Below are 14,237 nucleotides of genomic sequence, written 5' to 3' on the forward strand. Positions count from 1 at the left end.
TTTCGGAGCAGGGCTGCCGGAGGCGCCCAGCAGAGACCACCTAATCTACGTTTGAAGTTTGGGGGGACAAGACAAGCAAGCAGCCCCAGTCTCTGTGCCTCTGTACGAGCAGTGCCATGGGCAGATGAGTCTGAGCAACAGCTTTCCAGGCTAGCTCTTTCTGCCCGCGAGCTACCTGCAGACGTTCGCATTTTCGGAGCAGGGCTGCCAAAGGCGCCCGGCACGGACCACCTAAGCTACGTTTGAAGTTTGAGGGGACAAGACAAGCAAGCAGCCCCAGTCTCTGTGCCTCTGTGCGAGCAGTGCCATGGGCAGATGAGGCTGAGCAACAGCTTTCCAGGCTAGCTCTTTCTGCCTGCGAGCTATCTGCAGACGTTCGCATTTTCGGAGCAGGGCTGCTAGAAGCGCCCGGCACGGACCACCTAAGCTACGTTTGAAGTTTGAGGGGACAAGACAAGCAAGCAGCCCCAGTCTCTGTGCCTCTGTGCGAGCAGTGCCATGGGCAGATGAGGCTGAGCAACAGCTTTCCAGGCTAGCTCTTTCTGCCTGCGAGCTATCTGCAGACGTTTGCATTTTCGGAGCAGGGCTGCCAAAGGCGCCCGGCACGGACCACCTAAACTACGTTTGAAGTTTCATGGGACAAGACAAGCAAGCAGCCCCAGTCTCTGTGCCTCTGTGCGAGCAGTGCCATGGGCAGATGAGGCTGAGCAACAGCTTTCCAGGCTAGCTCTTTCTGCCTGCGAGCTATCTGCAGACGTTCACATTTTCGGAGCAGGGCTGCCAGAAGCGCCCGGCACGGACCACCAAAGCTACGTTTGAAGTTTGAGGGGACAAGACAAGCAAGCAGCCCCAGTCTCTGTGCCTCTGTGCGAGCAGTGCCATGGGCAGATGAGGCTGAGCAACAGCTTTCCAGGCTAGTTCTTTCTGCCTGCGAGCTATCTGCAGACGTTCGCATTTTCGGAGCAGGGCTGCCAAAGGCGCCCATCAGAGACCACCTAAGCTACGTTTGAAGTCTGAGGGGGCAAGACAAGCAAGCATCCCCAGTCTCTGTGCCTCTGTGCGAGCAGTGCCATGGGCAGATGAGGCTGAGCAACAGCTTTCCAGGCTAGCTCTTTCTGCTGCGAGCTATCTGCAGACTTTCGCATTTTCGGAGCAGGGCTGCCGGAGGCGCCCAGCAGAGACCACCTAAGCTACGTTTGAAGTTTGAGGGGACAAGACAAGCAAGCAGCCCCAGTCTCTGTGCCTCTGTGCGAGCAGTGCCATGGGCAGATGAGGCTGAGCAACAGCTTTCCAGGCTAGCTCTTTCTGGCTGCAAGCTATCTGCAGACGTTCGCATTTTCGGAGCAGGACTGCCAAAGGAGCCCAGCACAGACCACCTAAGCTACGTTTGAAGTTTAAGGGGACAAGACAAGCAAGCAGCCCCAGTCTCTGTGCCTCTGTGCAAGCAGTGCCATGGGCAGATGAGGCTGAGCAAGAGCTTTCCAGGCTAGCTCTTTCTGCCTGCGAGCTATCTGCAGACGTTTGCATTTTCGGAGCAGGGCTGCCAGAAGCGCCCGGCACGGACCACCTAAGCTACTTTTGAAGTTTGAGGGGACAAGACAAGCAAGCAGCCCCAGTCTCTGTGCCTCTGTGCGAGCAGTGCCATGGGCAGATGAGACTGAGCAACAGCTTTCCAGGCTAGCTCTTTCTGCTGCGAGCTATCTGCAGACGTTCGCATTTTCAGAGCAGGGCTGCCGGAGGCGCCCGGCACGGACCACCTAAGCTACGTTTGAAGTCTGAGGGGGCAAGACAAGCAAGCAGCCCCAGTCTCTATGCCTCTGTGCGAGCAGTGCCATGGGCAGATGAGGCTGAGCAACAGCTTTCCAGGCTAGCTCTTTCTGCCTGCGAGCTATCTGCAGACGTTCGCATTTTCGGAGCAGGGCTGCCAAAGGCGCCCAGCAGAGACCACCTAAGATACGTTTGAAGTTTGAGGGGACAAGACAAGCAAGCAGCCCCAGTCTCTGTGCCTCTGTGCGAGCAGTGCTATGGGCAGATGAGGCTGAGCAACAGCTTTCCAGGCTAGCTCTTTCTGCCTGCGAACTATCTGCAGACGTTCGCATTTTCGGAGCAGGGCTGCCAGAAGCGCCCGGCACGGATCACCAAAGCTACGTTTGAAGTTTGAGGGGACAAGACAAGCAAGCAGCCCCAGTCTCTGTGCCTCTGTGCGAGCAGTGCCATGGGCAGATGAGGCTGAGCAACAGCTTTCCAGGCTAGCTCTTTCTGGCTGCGAGCTATCTGCAGACGTTCGCATTTTCGGAGCAGGGCTGCCAAAGGCGCCCGGCACGGACCACCTAAGCTACGTTTGAAGTCTGAGGGGGCAAGACAAGCAAGCAGCCCCAGTCTCTGTGCCTCTGTGCGAGCAGTGCCATGGGCAGATGAGGCTGAGCAACAGCTTTCCAGGCTAGCTCTTTCTGCCTGCGAGCTATCTGCAGACGTTCGCATTTTTGGAGCAGGGCTGCCGGAGGCGCCCGGCACGGACCACCTAAGCTACGTTTGAAGTTTCAGGGTGCAAGACAAGCAAGTAGCCCCAGTCTCTGTGCCTCTGTGCGAGCAGTGCCATGGGCAGATGAGGCTGAGCAACAGCTTTCCAGGCTAGCTCTTTCTGCCTGCGAGCTATCTGCAGACGTTCGCATTTTCGGAGCAGGGCTGCCAAAGACGCCCAGCACAGACCACCTAAGATACGTTTGAAGTTTGAGGGGACAAGACAAGCAAGCAGCCCCAGTCTCTGTGCCTCTGTGCGAGCAGTGCCATGGGCAGATGAGGCTGAGCAAAAGCTTTCCAGGCTAGCTCTTTCTGCCTGCGAGCTATCTGCAGATGTTCGCATTTTCGGAGCAGGGCTGCCGCAAGCACCCGGCACGGACCACCTAAGCTACGTTTGAAGTTTGAGGGAACAAGACAAGCAAGCAGCCCCAGTCTCTGTGCCTCTGTGCGAGCAGTGCCATGGGCAGATGAGGCTGAGCAACAGCTTTCCAGGCTAGCTTTTTCTGCCTGCGAGCTATCTGCAGACGTTCGCATTTTCGGAGCAGGGCTGCCGGAGGCGCCCAGCAGAGACCACCTAATCTACGTTTGAAATTTGGGGGGACAAGACAAGCAAGCAGCCCCAGTCTCTGTGCCTCTGTACGAGCAGTGCCATGGGCAGATGAGTCTGAGCAACAGCTTTCCAGGCTAGCTCTTTCTGCCCGCGAGCTACCTGCAGACGTTCGCATTTTCGGAGCAGGGCTGCCAAAGGCGCCCGGCACGGACCACCTAAGCTACGTTTGAAGTTTGAGGGGACAAGACAAGCAAGCAGCCCCAGTCTCTGTGCCTCTGTGCGAGCAGTGCCATGGGCAGATGAGGCTGAGCAACAGCTTTCCAGGCTAGCTCTTTCTGCCTGCGAGCTATCTGCAGACGTTCGCATTTTCGGAGCAGGGCTGCCAGAAGCGCCCGGCACGGACCACCTAAGCTACGTTTGAAGTTTGAGGGGACAAGACAAGCAAGCAGCCCCAGTCTCTGTGCCTCTGTGCGAGCAGTGCCATGGGCAGATGAGGCTGAGCAACAGCTTTCCAGGCTAGCTCTTTCTGCCTGCGAGCTATCTGCAGACGTTCGCATTTTCGGAGCAGGGCTGCCAAAGACGCCCAGCACAGACCACCTAAGATACTTTTGAAGTTTGAGGGGACAAGACAAGCAAGCAGCCCCAGTCTCTGTGCCTCTGTGCGAGCAGTGCCATGGGCAGATGAGGCTGAGCAAAAGCTTTCCAGGCTAGCTCTTTCTGCCTGCGAGCTATCTGCAGATGTTCGCATTTTCGGAGCAGGGCTGCCGCAAGCACCCGGCACGGACCACCTAAGCTACGTTTGAAGTTTGAGGGAACAAGACAAGCAAGCAGCCCCAGTCTCTGTGCCTCCGTGCGAGCAGTGCCATGGGCAGATGAGGCTGAGCAACAGCTTTCCAGGCTAGCTTTTTCTGCCTGCGAGCTATCTGCAGACGTTCGCATTTTCGGAGCAGGGCTGCCGGAGGCGCCCAGCAGAGACCACCTAATCTACGTTTGAAATTTGGGGGGACAAGACAAGCAAGCAGCCCCAGTCTCTGTGCCTCTGTACGAGCAGTGCCATGGGCAGATGAGTCTGAGCAACAGCTTTCCAGGCTAGCTCTTTCTGCCCGCGAGCTACCTGCAGACGTTCGCATTTTCGGAGCAGGGCTGCCAAAGGCGCCCGGCACGGACCACCTAAGCTACGTTTGAAGTTTGAGGGGACAAGACAAGCAAGCAGCCCCAGTCTCTGTGCCTCTGTGCGAGCAGTGCCATGGGCAGATGAGGCTGAGCAACAGCTTTCCAGGCTAGCTCTTTCTGCCTGCGAGCTATCTGCAGACGTTCGCATTTTCGGAGCAGGGCTGCCAGAAGCGCCCGGCACGGACCACCTAAGCTACGTTTGAAGTTTGAGGGGACAAGACAAGCAAGCAGCCCCAGTCTCTGTGCCTCTGTGCGAGCAGTGCCATGGGCAGATGAGGCTGAGCAACAGCTTTCCAGGCTAGCTCTTTCTGCTGCGAGCTATCTGCAGACGTTCGCATTTTCGGAGCAGGGCTGCCGGAGGCGCCCAGCAGAGACCACCTAATCTACGTTTGAAGTTTGAGGGGACAAGACAAGCAAGCAGCCCCAGTCTCTGTGCCTCTGTGCGAGCAGTGCCATGGGCAGATGAGGCTGAGCAACAGCTTTCCAGGCTAGCTCTTTCTGCCTGCGAGCTATCTGCAGACGTTTGCATTTTCGGAGCAGGGCTGCCAACGGCGCCCGGCACGGACCACCTAAGCTACGTTTGAAGTTTCAGGGGACAAGACAAGCAAGCAGCCCCAGTCTCTGTGCCTCTGTGCGAGCAGTGCCATGGGCAGATGAGGCTGAGCAACAGCTTTCCAGGCTAGCTCTTTCTGCCTGCGAGCTATCTGCAGACGTTCGCATTTTCGGAGCAGGGCTGCCCGAAGCGCCCGGCACGGACCACCAAAGCTACGTTTGAAGTTTGAGGGGGCAAGACAAGCAAGCAGCCCCAGTCTCTGTGCCTCTGTGCGAGCAGTGCCATGGGCAGATGAGGCTGAGCAACAGCTTTCCAGGCTAGCTCTTTCTGCCTGCGAGCTATCTGCAGACGTTCGCATTTTCGGAGCAGGGCTGCCAAAGGCGCCCATCAGAGACCACCTAAGCTACGTTTGAAGTCTGAGGGGGCAAGACAAGCAAGCAGCCCCAGTCTCTGTGCCTCTGTGCGAGCAGTGCCATGGGCAGATGAGGCTGAGCAACAGCTTTCCAGGCTAGCTCTTTCTGCTGCGAGCTATCTGCAGACTTTCGCATTTTCGGAGCAGGGCTGCCGGAGGCGCCCAGCAGAGACCACCTAAGCTACTTTTGAAGTTTGAGGGGACAAGACAAGCAAGCAGCCCCAGTCTCTGTGCCTCTGTGCAAGCAGTGCCATGGGCAGATGAGGCTGAGCAACAGCTTTCCAGGCTAGCTCTTTCTGCCTGCGAGCTATCTGCAGACGTTCACATTTTCAAGAGCAGGGCTGCCGGAGGCGCCCGGCACAGACCACCTAAGCTACATTTGAAGTTTGAGGGGACAAGACAAGCAAGCAGCCCCAGTCTTTGTGCCTCTGTGCGAGCAGTGCCATGGGCAGATGAGGCTGAGCAACAGCTTTCCAGACTAGCTCTTTCTGCCTGCGAGCTATCTGCAGACGTTCGCATTTTCGGAGCAGGGCTGCCAAAGGCGCCCGGCACGGACCACCAAAGCTACGTTTGAAGTTTCAGGGGACAAGACAAGCAAGCAGCCCCAGTCTCTGTGCCTCTGTGCGAGCAGTGCCATGGGCAGATGAGGCTGAGCAACAGCTTTCCAGGCTAGCTCTTTCTGCCTGCGAGCTATCTGCAGACGTTCACATTTTCAAGAGCAGGGCTGCCGGAGGCGCCCGGCACAGACCACCTAAGCTACATTTGAAGTTTGAGGGGACAAGACAAGCAAGCAGCCCCAGTCTTTGTGCCTCTGTGCGAGCAGTGCCATGGGCAGATGAGGCTGAGCAACAGCTTTCCAGACTAGCTCTTTCTGCCTGCGAGCTCTCTGCAGACGTTCACATTTTCGGAGCAGGGCTGCCAAAGGCGCCCGGCACGGACCACCAAAGCTACGTTTGAAGTTTCAGGGGACAAGACAAGCAAGCAGCCCCAGTCTCTGTGCCTCTGTGCGAGCAGTGCCATGGGCAGATGAGGCTGAGCAACAGCTTTCCAGGCTAGCTCTTTCTGCCTGCGAGCTATCTGCAGACGTTCGCATTTTCGGAGCAGGGCTGCCAAAGGCGCCCAGCAGAGACCACCTAAGATACGTTTGAAGTTTGAGGGGACAAGACAAGCAAGCAGCCCCAGTCTCTGTGCCTCTGTGCGAGCAGTGCCATGGGCAGATGAGGCTGAGCAACAGCTTTCCAGGCTAGCTCTTTCTGCCTGCGAGCTATCTGCAGACGTTCGCATTTTCGGAGCAGGGCTGCCAAAGGCGCCCAGCAGAGACCACCTAAGATACGTTTGATGTTTGAGGGGACAAGACAAGCAAGCAGCCCCAGTCTCTGTGCCTCTGTGCGAGCAGTGCCATGGGCAGATGAGGCTGAGCAACAGCTTTCCAGGCTAGCTCTTTCTGTCTGCGAGCTATCTGCAGACATTCGCATTTTCGGAGCAGGACTGCCAACGGAGCCCAGCACAGACCACCTAAGCTACGTTTGAAGTTTGAGGGGACAAGACAAGCAAGCAGCCCCAGTCTCTGTGCCTCTGTGCAAGCAGTGCCATGGGTAGATGAGGCTGAGCAACAGCTTTCCAGACTAGCTCTTTCTGCCTGCGAGCTATCTGCAGACGTTCGCATTTTCGGAGCAGGGCTGCCGGAGGCGCCCGGCACGGACCACCTAAGCTACGTTTGAAGTTTGAGGGGACAAGACAAGCAAGCAGCCCCAGTCTCTGTGCCTCTGTGCGAGCAGTGCCATGGGCAGATGAGGCTGAGCAACAGCTTTCCAGGTTAGCTCTTTCTGCCTGCGAGCTATCTGCAGACGTTTGCATTTTCAGAGCAGGGCTGCCAAAGGCGCCCGGCACAAACAGCCAAAAGATACGTTTGAAGTCTGAGGGGACAAGACAATCAAGCAGCCCCAGTCTCTGTGCCTCTGTGCGAGCAGTGCCATGGGCAGATGAGGCTGAGCAACAGCTTTCCAGGCTAGCTCTTTCTGCCTGCGAGCTACCTGCAGACGTTCGCATTTTCGGAGCAGGGCTGCCAAAGGCGCCCGGCACGGACCACCTAAGTTACGTTTGAAGTTTGAGGGGACAAGACAAGCAAGCAGCCCCAGTCTCTGTGCCTCTGTGCGAGCAGTGCCATGGGCAGATGAGGCTGAGCAACAGCTTTCCAGGCTAGCTCTTTCTGCCTGCGAGCTATCTGCAGACGTTCGCATTTTCGGAGCAGGGCTGCCAGAAGCGCCCGGCAGAGACCACCTAAGCTACGTTTGAAGTTTGAGGGGACAAGACAAGCAAGCAGCCCCAGTCTCTGTGCCTCTGTGCGAGCAGTGCCATGGGCAGATGAGGCTGAGCAACAGCTTTCCAGGCTAGCTCTTTCTGCTGCGAGCTATCTGCAGACGTTCGCATTTTCGGAGCAGGGCTGCCAAAGGCGCCCAGCAGAGACCACCTAAGATACGTTTGAAGTTTGAGGGGACAAGACAAGCAAGCAGCCCCAGTCTCTGTGCCTCTGTGCGAGCAGTGCCATGGACAGATGAGGCTGAGCAACAGCTTTCCAGGCTAGCTCTTTCTGCTTGCGAGCTATCTGCAGACGTTCGCATTTTCAGAGCAGGGCTGCCAGAAGCGCCCGGTACGGACCACCTAAGCTACGTTTGAAGTTTGAGGGGACAAGACAAGCAAGCAGCCCCAGTCTCTGTGCCTCTGTGCGAGCAGTGCCATGGGCAGATGAGGCTGAGCAACAGCTTTCCAGGCTAGCTCTTTCTGCTGCGAGCTATCTGCAGACGTTCGCATTTTCAGAGCAGGGCTGCCGGAGGCGCCCGGCACAGACCACCTAAGATACATTTGAAGTTTGAGGGGACAAGACAAGCAAGCAGCCCCAGTCTCTGTGCCTCTGTGCGAGCAGTGCCATGGGCAGATGAGGCTGAGCATCAGCTTTCCAGGCTAGCTCTTTCTGGCTGCGAGCTATCTGCAGACGTTCGCATTTTCGGAGCAGGGCTGCCAAAGGTGCCCAGCAGAGACCACCTAAGATACGTTTGAATTTTGAGGGGACAAGACAAGCAAGCAGCCCCAGTCTCTGTGCCTCTGTGCGAGCAGTGCCATGGGCAGATGAGGCTGAGCAACAGCTTTCCAGGCTAGCTCTTTCTGCCTGCGAGCTATCTGCAGACGTTCGCATTTTCGGAGCAGGGCTGCCAGAAGCGCCAGGCACGGACCACCTAAGCTACGTTTGAAGTTTGAGGGGACAAGACAAGCAAGCAGCCCCAGTCTCTGTGCCTCTGTGCGAGCAGTGCCATGGGCAGATGAGGCTGAGCAACAGCTTTCCAGGCTAGCTCTTTCTGCTGCGAGCTATCTGCAGACGTTCGCATTTTCGGAGCAGGGCTGCCGGAGGCGCCCGGCACGGACCACCTAAGCTACGTTTGAAGTCTGAGGGAGCAAGACAAGCAAGCAGCCCCAGTCTCTGTGCCTCTGTGCGAGCAGTGCCATGGGCAGATGAGGCTGAGCAACAGCTTTCCAGGCTAGCTCTTTCTGCCTGCGAGCTATCTGCAGATGTTTGCATTTTCGGAGCAGGGCTGCCAACGGCGCCCGGCACGAACCACCTAAGCTACGTTTGAAGTTTGAGGGGACAAGACAAGCAAGCAGCCCCAGTCTCTGTGCCTCTGTGCGAGCAGTGCCATGGGCAGATGAGGCTGAGCAACAGCTTTCCAGGCTAGCTCTTTCTGCCTGCGAGCTATCTGCAGACGTTCGCATTTTCGGAGCAGGGCTGCCAGAAGCGCACGGCACGGACCACCAAAGCTACGTTTGAAGTTTGAGGGGACAAGACAAGCAAGCAGCCCCAGTCTCTGTGCCTCTGTGCGAGCAGTGCCATGGGCAGATGAGGCTGAGCAACAGCTTTCCAGGCTAGCTCTTTCTGCCTGCGAGCTATCTGCAGACATTCGCATTTTCGGAGCAGGGCTGCCAGAAGCGCCCGGCACGGACCACCAAAGCTACGTTTGAAGTTTCAGGGGACAAGACAAGCAAGCAGCCCCAGTCTCTGTGCCTCTGTGCGAGCAGTGCCATGGGCAGATGAGGCTGAGCAACAGCTTTCCAGGCTAGCTCTTTCTGCTGCGAGCTATCTGCAGACGTTCGCATTTTCGGAGCAGGGCTGCCGGAGGCGCCCAGCAGAGACCACCTAAGCTACATTTGAAGTTTGAGGGGACAAGACAAGCAAGCAGCCCCAGTCTCTGTGCCTCTGTGCGAGCAGTGCCATGGGCAGATGAGGCTGAGCAACAGCTTTCCAGGCTAGCTCTTTCTGGCTGTGAGCTATCTGCAGACGTTTGCATTTTCGGAGCAGGGCTGCCAAAGGCGCCCGGCACAAACAGCCAAAAGATACGTTTGAAGTCTGAGGGGGCAAGACAATCAAGCAGCCCCAGTCTCTGTGCCTCTGTGCGAGCAGTGCCATGGGCAGATGAGGCTGAGCAACAGCTTTCCAGGCTAGCTCTTTCTGCCTGCGAGCTATCTGCAGACGTTCGCATTTTCGGAGCAGGGCTGCCGGAGGCGCCCGGCACGGACCACCTAAGCTACGTTTGAAGTTTCAGGGGGCAAGACAAGCAAGCAGCCCCAGTCTCTGTGCCTCTGTGCGAGCAGTGCCATGGGCAGATGAGGCTGAGCAACAGCTTTCCAGGCTAGCTCTTTCTGCTGCGAGCTATCTGCAGACGTTCGCATTTTCGGAGCAGGGCTGCCGGAGGCGCCCGGCACGGACCACCTAAGCTACGTTTGAAGTCTGAGGGGGCAAGACAAGCAAGCAGCCCCAGTCTCTGTGCCTCTGTGCGAGCAGTGCCATGGGCAGATGAGGCTGAGCAACAGCTTTCCAGGCTAGCTCTTTCTGCCTGCGAGCTATCTGCAGATGTTTGCATTTTCGGAGCAGGGCTGCCAACGGCGCCCGGCACGAACCACCTAAGCTACGTTTGAAGTTTCAGGGGACAAGACAAGCAAGCAGCCCCAGTCTCTGTGCCTCTGTGCGAGCAGTGCCATGGGCAGATGAGGCTGAGCAACAGCTTTCCAGGCTAGCTCTTTCTGCCTGCGAGCTATCTGCAGACGTTCGCATTTTCGGAGCAGGGCTGCCAGAAGCGCCCGGCACGGACCACCAAAGCTACGTTTGAAGTTTGAGGGGACAAGACAAGTAAGCAGCCCCAGTCTCTGTGCCTCTGTGCGAGCAGTGCCATGGGCAGATGAGGCTGAGCAACAGCTTTCCAGGCTAGCTCTTTCTGCCTGCGAGCTATCTGCAGACGTTCGCATTTTCGGAGCAGGGCTGCCAAAGGCGCCCATCAGAGACCACCTAAGCTACGTTTGAAGTCTGAGGGGGCAAGACAAGCAAGCAGCCCCAGTCTCTGTGCCTCTGTGCGAGCAGTGCCATGGGCAGATGACGCTGAGCAAGAGCTTTCCAGGCTAGCTCTTTCTGCCTGCGAGCTATCTGCAGACGTTTGCATTTTCGGAGCAGGGCTGCCAAAGGCGCCCGGCACAAACAGCCAGAAGATACGTTTGAAGTCTGAGGGGGCAAGACAATCAAGCAGCCCCAGTCTCTGTGCCTCTGTGCGAGCAGTGCCATGGGCAGATGAGGCTGAGCAACAGCTTTCCAGGCTAGCTCTTTCTGCCTGCGACCTATCTGCAGACGTTCGCATTTTCGGAGCAGGGCTGCCAAAGGCGCCCGGCACGGACCACCTAAGCTACGTTTGAAGTTTGAGGGGACAAGACAAGCAAGCAGCCCCAGTCTCTGTGCCTCTGTGCGAGCAGTGCCATGGGCAGATGAGGCTGAGCAACAGCTTTCCAGGCTAGCTCTTTCTGCTTGCGAGCTATCTGCAGACGTTCGCATTTTCAGAGCAGGGCTGCCAGAAGCGCCCGGCACGGACCACCTAAGCTACGTTTGAAGTTTGAGGGGACAAGACAAGCAAGCAGCCCCAGTCTCTGTGCCTCTGTGCGAGCAGTGCCATGGGCAGATGAGGCTGAGCAACAGCTTTCCAGGCTAGCTCTTTCTGCTGCGAGCTATCTGCAGACGTTCGCATTTTCAGAGCAGGGCTGCCGGAGGCGCCCGGCACAGACCACCTAAGATACATTTGAAGTTTGAGGGGACAAGACAAGCAAGCAGCCCCAGTCTCTGTGCCTCTGTGCGAGCAGTGCCATGGGCAGATGAGGCTGAGCAACAGCTTTCCAGACTAGCTCTTTCTGCCTGCGAGCTATCTGCAGACGTTCGCATTTTCGGAGCAGGGCTGCCGGAGGCGCCCGGCACGGACCACCTAAGCTACGTTTGAAGTTTCAGGGGGCAAGATAAGCAAGCAGCCCCAGTCTCTGTGCCTCTGTGCGAGCAGTGCCATGGGCAGATGAGGCTGAGCAACAGCTTTCCAGGCTAGCTCTTTCTGCTGCGAGCTATCTGCAGACGTTCGCATTTTCAGAGCAGGGCTGCCGGAGGCGCCCGGCACAGACCACCTAAGATACATTTGAAGTTTGAGGGGACAAGACAAGCAAGCAGCCCCAGTCTCTGTGCCTCTGTGCGAGCAGTGCCATGGGCAGATGAGGCTGAGCAACAGCTTTCCAGGCTAGCTTTTTCTGCCTGCGAGCTATCTGCAGACGTTCGCATTTTCGGAGCAGGGCTGCCGGAGGCGCCCAGCAGAGACCACCTAATCTACGTTTGAAGTTTGGGGGGACAAGACAAGCAAGCAGCCCCAGTCTCTGTGCCTCTGTGCGAGCAGTGCCATGGGCAGATGACGCTGAGCAAGAGCTTTCCAGGCTAGCTCTTTCTGCCTGCGAGCTATCTGCAGACGTTTGCATTTTCAGAGCAGGGCTGCCAAAGGCGCCCGGCACAGACCACCTAAGCTACGTTTGAAGTTTGAGGGGACAAGACAAGCAAGCAGCACCAGTCTCTGTGCCTCTGTGCGAGCAGTGCCATGGGCAGATGAGGCTGAGCAACAGCTTTCCAGGCTAGCTCTTTCTGCCTGCGAGCTATCTGCAGACGTTCGCATTTTCGGAGCAGGGCTGCCAGAAGCGCCCGGCACGGACCACCAAAGCTACGTTTGAAGTTTGAGGGGACAAGACAAGCAAGCAGCCCCAGTCTCTGTGCCTCTGTGCGAGCAGTGCCATGGGCAGATGAGGCTGAGCAACAGCTTTCCAGGCTAGCTCTTTCTGCTGCGAGCTATCTGCAGACGTTCGCATTTTCGGAGCAGGGCTGCCAAAGGCGCCCACAGAGACCACCTAATCTACGTTTGAAGTTTGAGGGGACAAGACAAGCAAGCAGCCCCAGTCTCTGAGCCTCTGTGCGAGCAGTGCCATGGGCAGATGAGGCTGAGCATCAGCTTTCCAGGCTAGCTCTTTCTGCCTGCGAGCTATCTGCAGACGTTCGCATTTTCGGAGCAGGGCTGCCAAAGGTGCCCAGCAGAGACCACCTAAGCTACGTTTGAAGTTTGAGGGGACAAGACAAGCAAGCAGCCCCAGTCTCTGTGCCTCTGTGCGAGCAGTGCCATGGGCAGATGAGGCTGAGCAACAGCTTTCCAGGCTAGCTCTTTCTGCCTGCGAGCTATCTGCAGACGTTCGCATTTTCGGAGCAGGGCTGCCAGAAGCGCCAGGCACGGACCACCTAGGCTACGTTTGAAGTTTGAGGGGACAAGACAAGCAAGCAGCCCCAGTCTCTGTGCCTCTGTGCGAGCAGTGCCATGGGCAGATGAGGCTGAGCAACAGCTTTCCAGGCTAGCTCTTTCTGCTGCGAGCTATCTGCAGACGTTCGCATTTTCGGAGCAGGGCTGCCGGAGGCGCCCGGCACGGACCACCTAAGCTACGTTTGAAGTCTGAGGGAGCAAGACAAGCAAGCAGCCCCAGTCTCTGTGCCTCTGTGCGAGCAGTGCCATGGGCAGATGAGGCTGAGCAACAGCTTTCCAGGCTAGCTCTTTCTGCCTGCGAGCTATCTGCAGATGTTTGCATTTTCGGAGCAGGGCTGCCAACGGCGCCCGGCACGAACCACCTAAGCTACGTTTGAAGTTTCAGGGGACAAGACAAGCAAGCAGCCCCAGTCTCTGTGCCTCTGTGCGAGCAGTGCCATGGGCAGATGAGGCTGAGCAACAGCTTTCCAGGCTAGCTCTTTCTGCCTGCGAGCTATCTGCAGACGTTCGCATTTTCGGAGCAGGGCTGCCAGAAGCGCACGGCACGGACCACCAAAGCTACGTTTGAAGTTTGAGGGGACAAGACAAGCAAGCAGCCCCAGTCTCTGTGCCTCTGTGCGAGCAGTGCCATGGGCAGATGAGGCTGAGCAACAGCTTTCCAGGCTAGCTCTTTCTGCCTGCGAGCTATCTGCAGACGTTCGCATTTTCGGAGCAGGGCTGCCAGAAGCGCCCGGCACGGACCACCAAAGCTACGTTTGAAGTTTCAGGGGACAAGACAAGCAAGCAGCCCCAGTCTCTGTGCCTCTGTGCGAGCAGTGCCATGGGCAGATGAGGCTGAGCAACAGCTTTCCAGGCTAGCTCTTTCTGCTGCGAGCTATCTGCAGACGTTCGCATTTTCGGAGCAGGGCTGCCGGAGGCGCCCAGCAGAGACCACCTAAGCTACATTTGAAGTTTGATGGGACAAGACAAGCAAGCAGCCCCAGTCTCTGTGCCTCTGTGCGAGCAGTGCCATGGGCAGATGAGGCTGAGCAACAGCTTTCCAGGCTAGCTCTTTCTGGCTGTGAGCTATCTGCAGACGTTTGCATTTTCGGAGCAGGGCTGCCAAAGGCGCCCGGCACAAACAGCCAAAAGATACGTTTGAAGTCTGAGGGGGCAAGACAATCAAGCAGCCCCAGTCTCTGTGCCTCTGTGCGAGCAGTGCCATGGGCAGATGAGGCTGAGCAACAGCTTTCCAGGCTAGCTCTTTCTGCCTGCGAGCTATCTGCAGACGTTCGCATTTTCGGAGCAGGGCTGCCGGAGGCGCCCGGCACGGACCACCTAAGCTACGTTTGAAGTTTCAGGGGGCAAGACAAGCAAGCAGCCCCAGTCTCTGTGCCTCTGTGCGAGCAG

The sequence above is a fragment of the Opisthocomus hoazin genome, chromosome 16, assembly GCF_030867145.1.
Source record: "Opisthocomus hoazin isolate bOpiHoa1 chromosome 16, bOpiHoa1.hap1, whole genome shotgun sequence".
Classification (NCBI taxonomy): Eukaryota; Metazoa; Chordata; class Aves; order Opisthocomiformes; family Opisthocomidae; genus Opisthocomus; species Opisthocomus hoazin.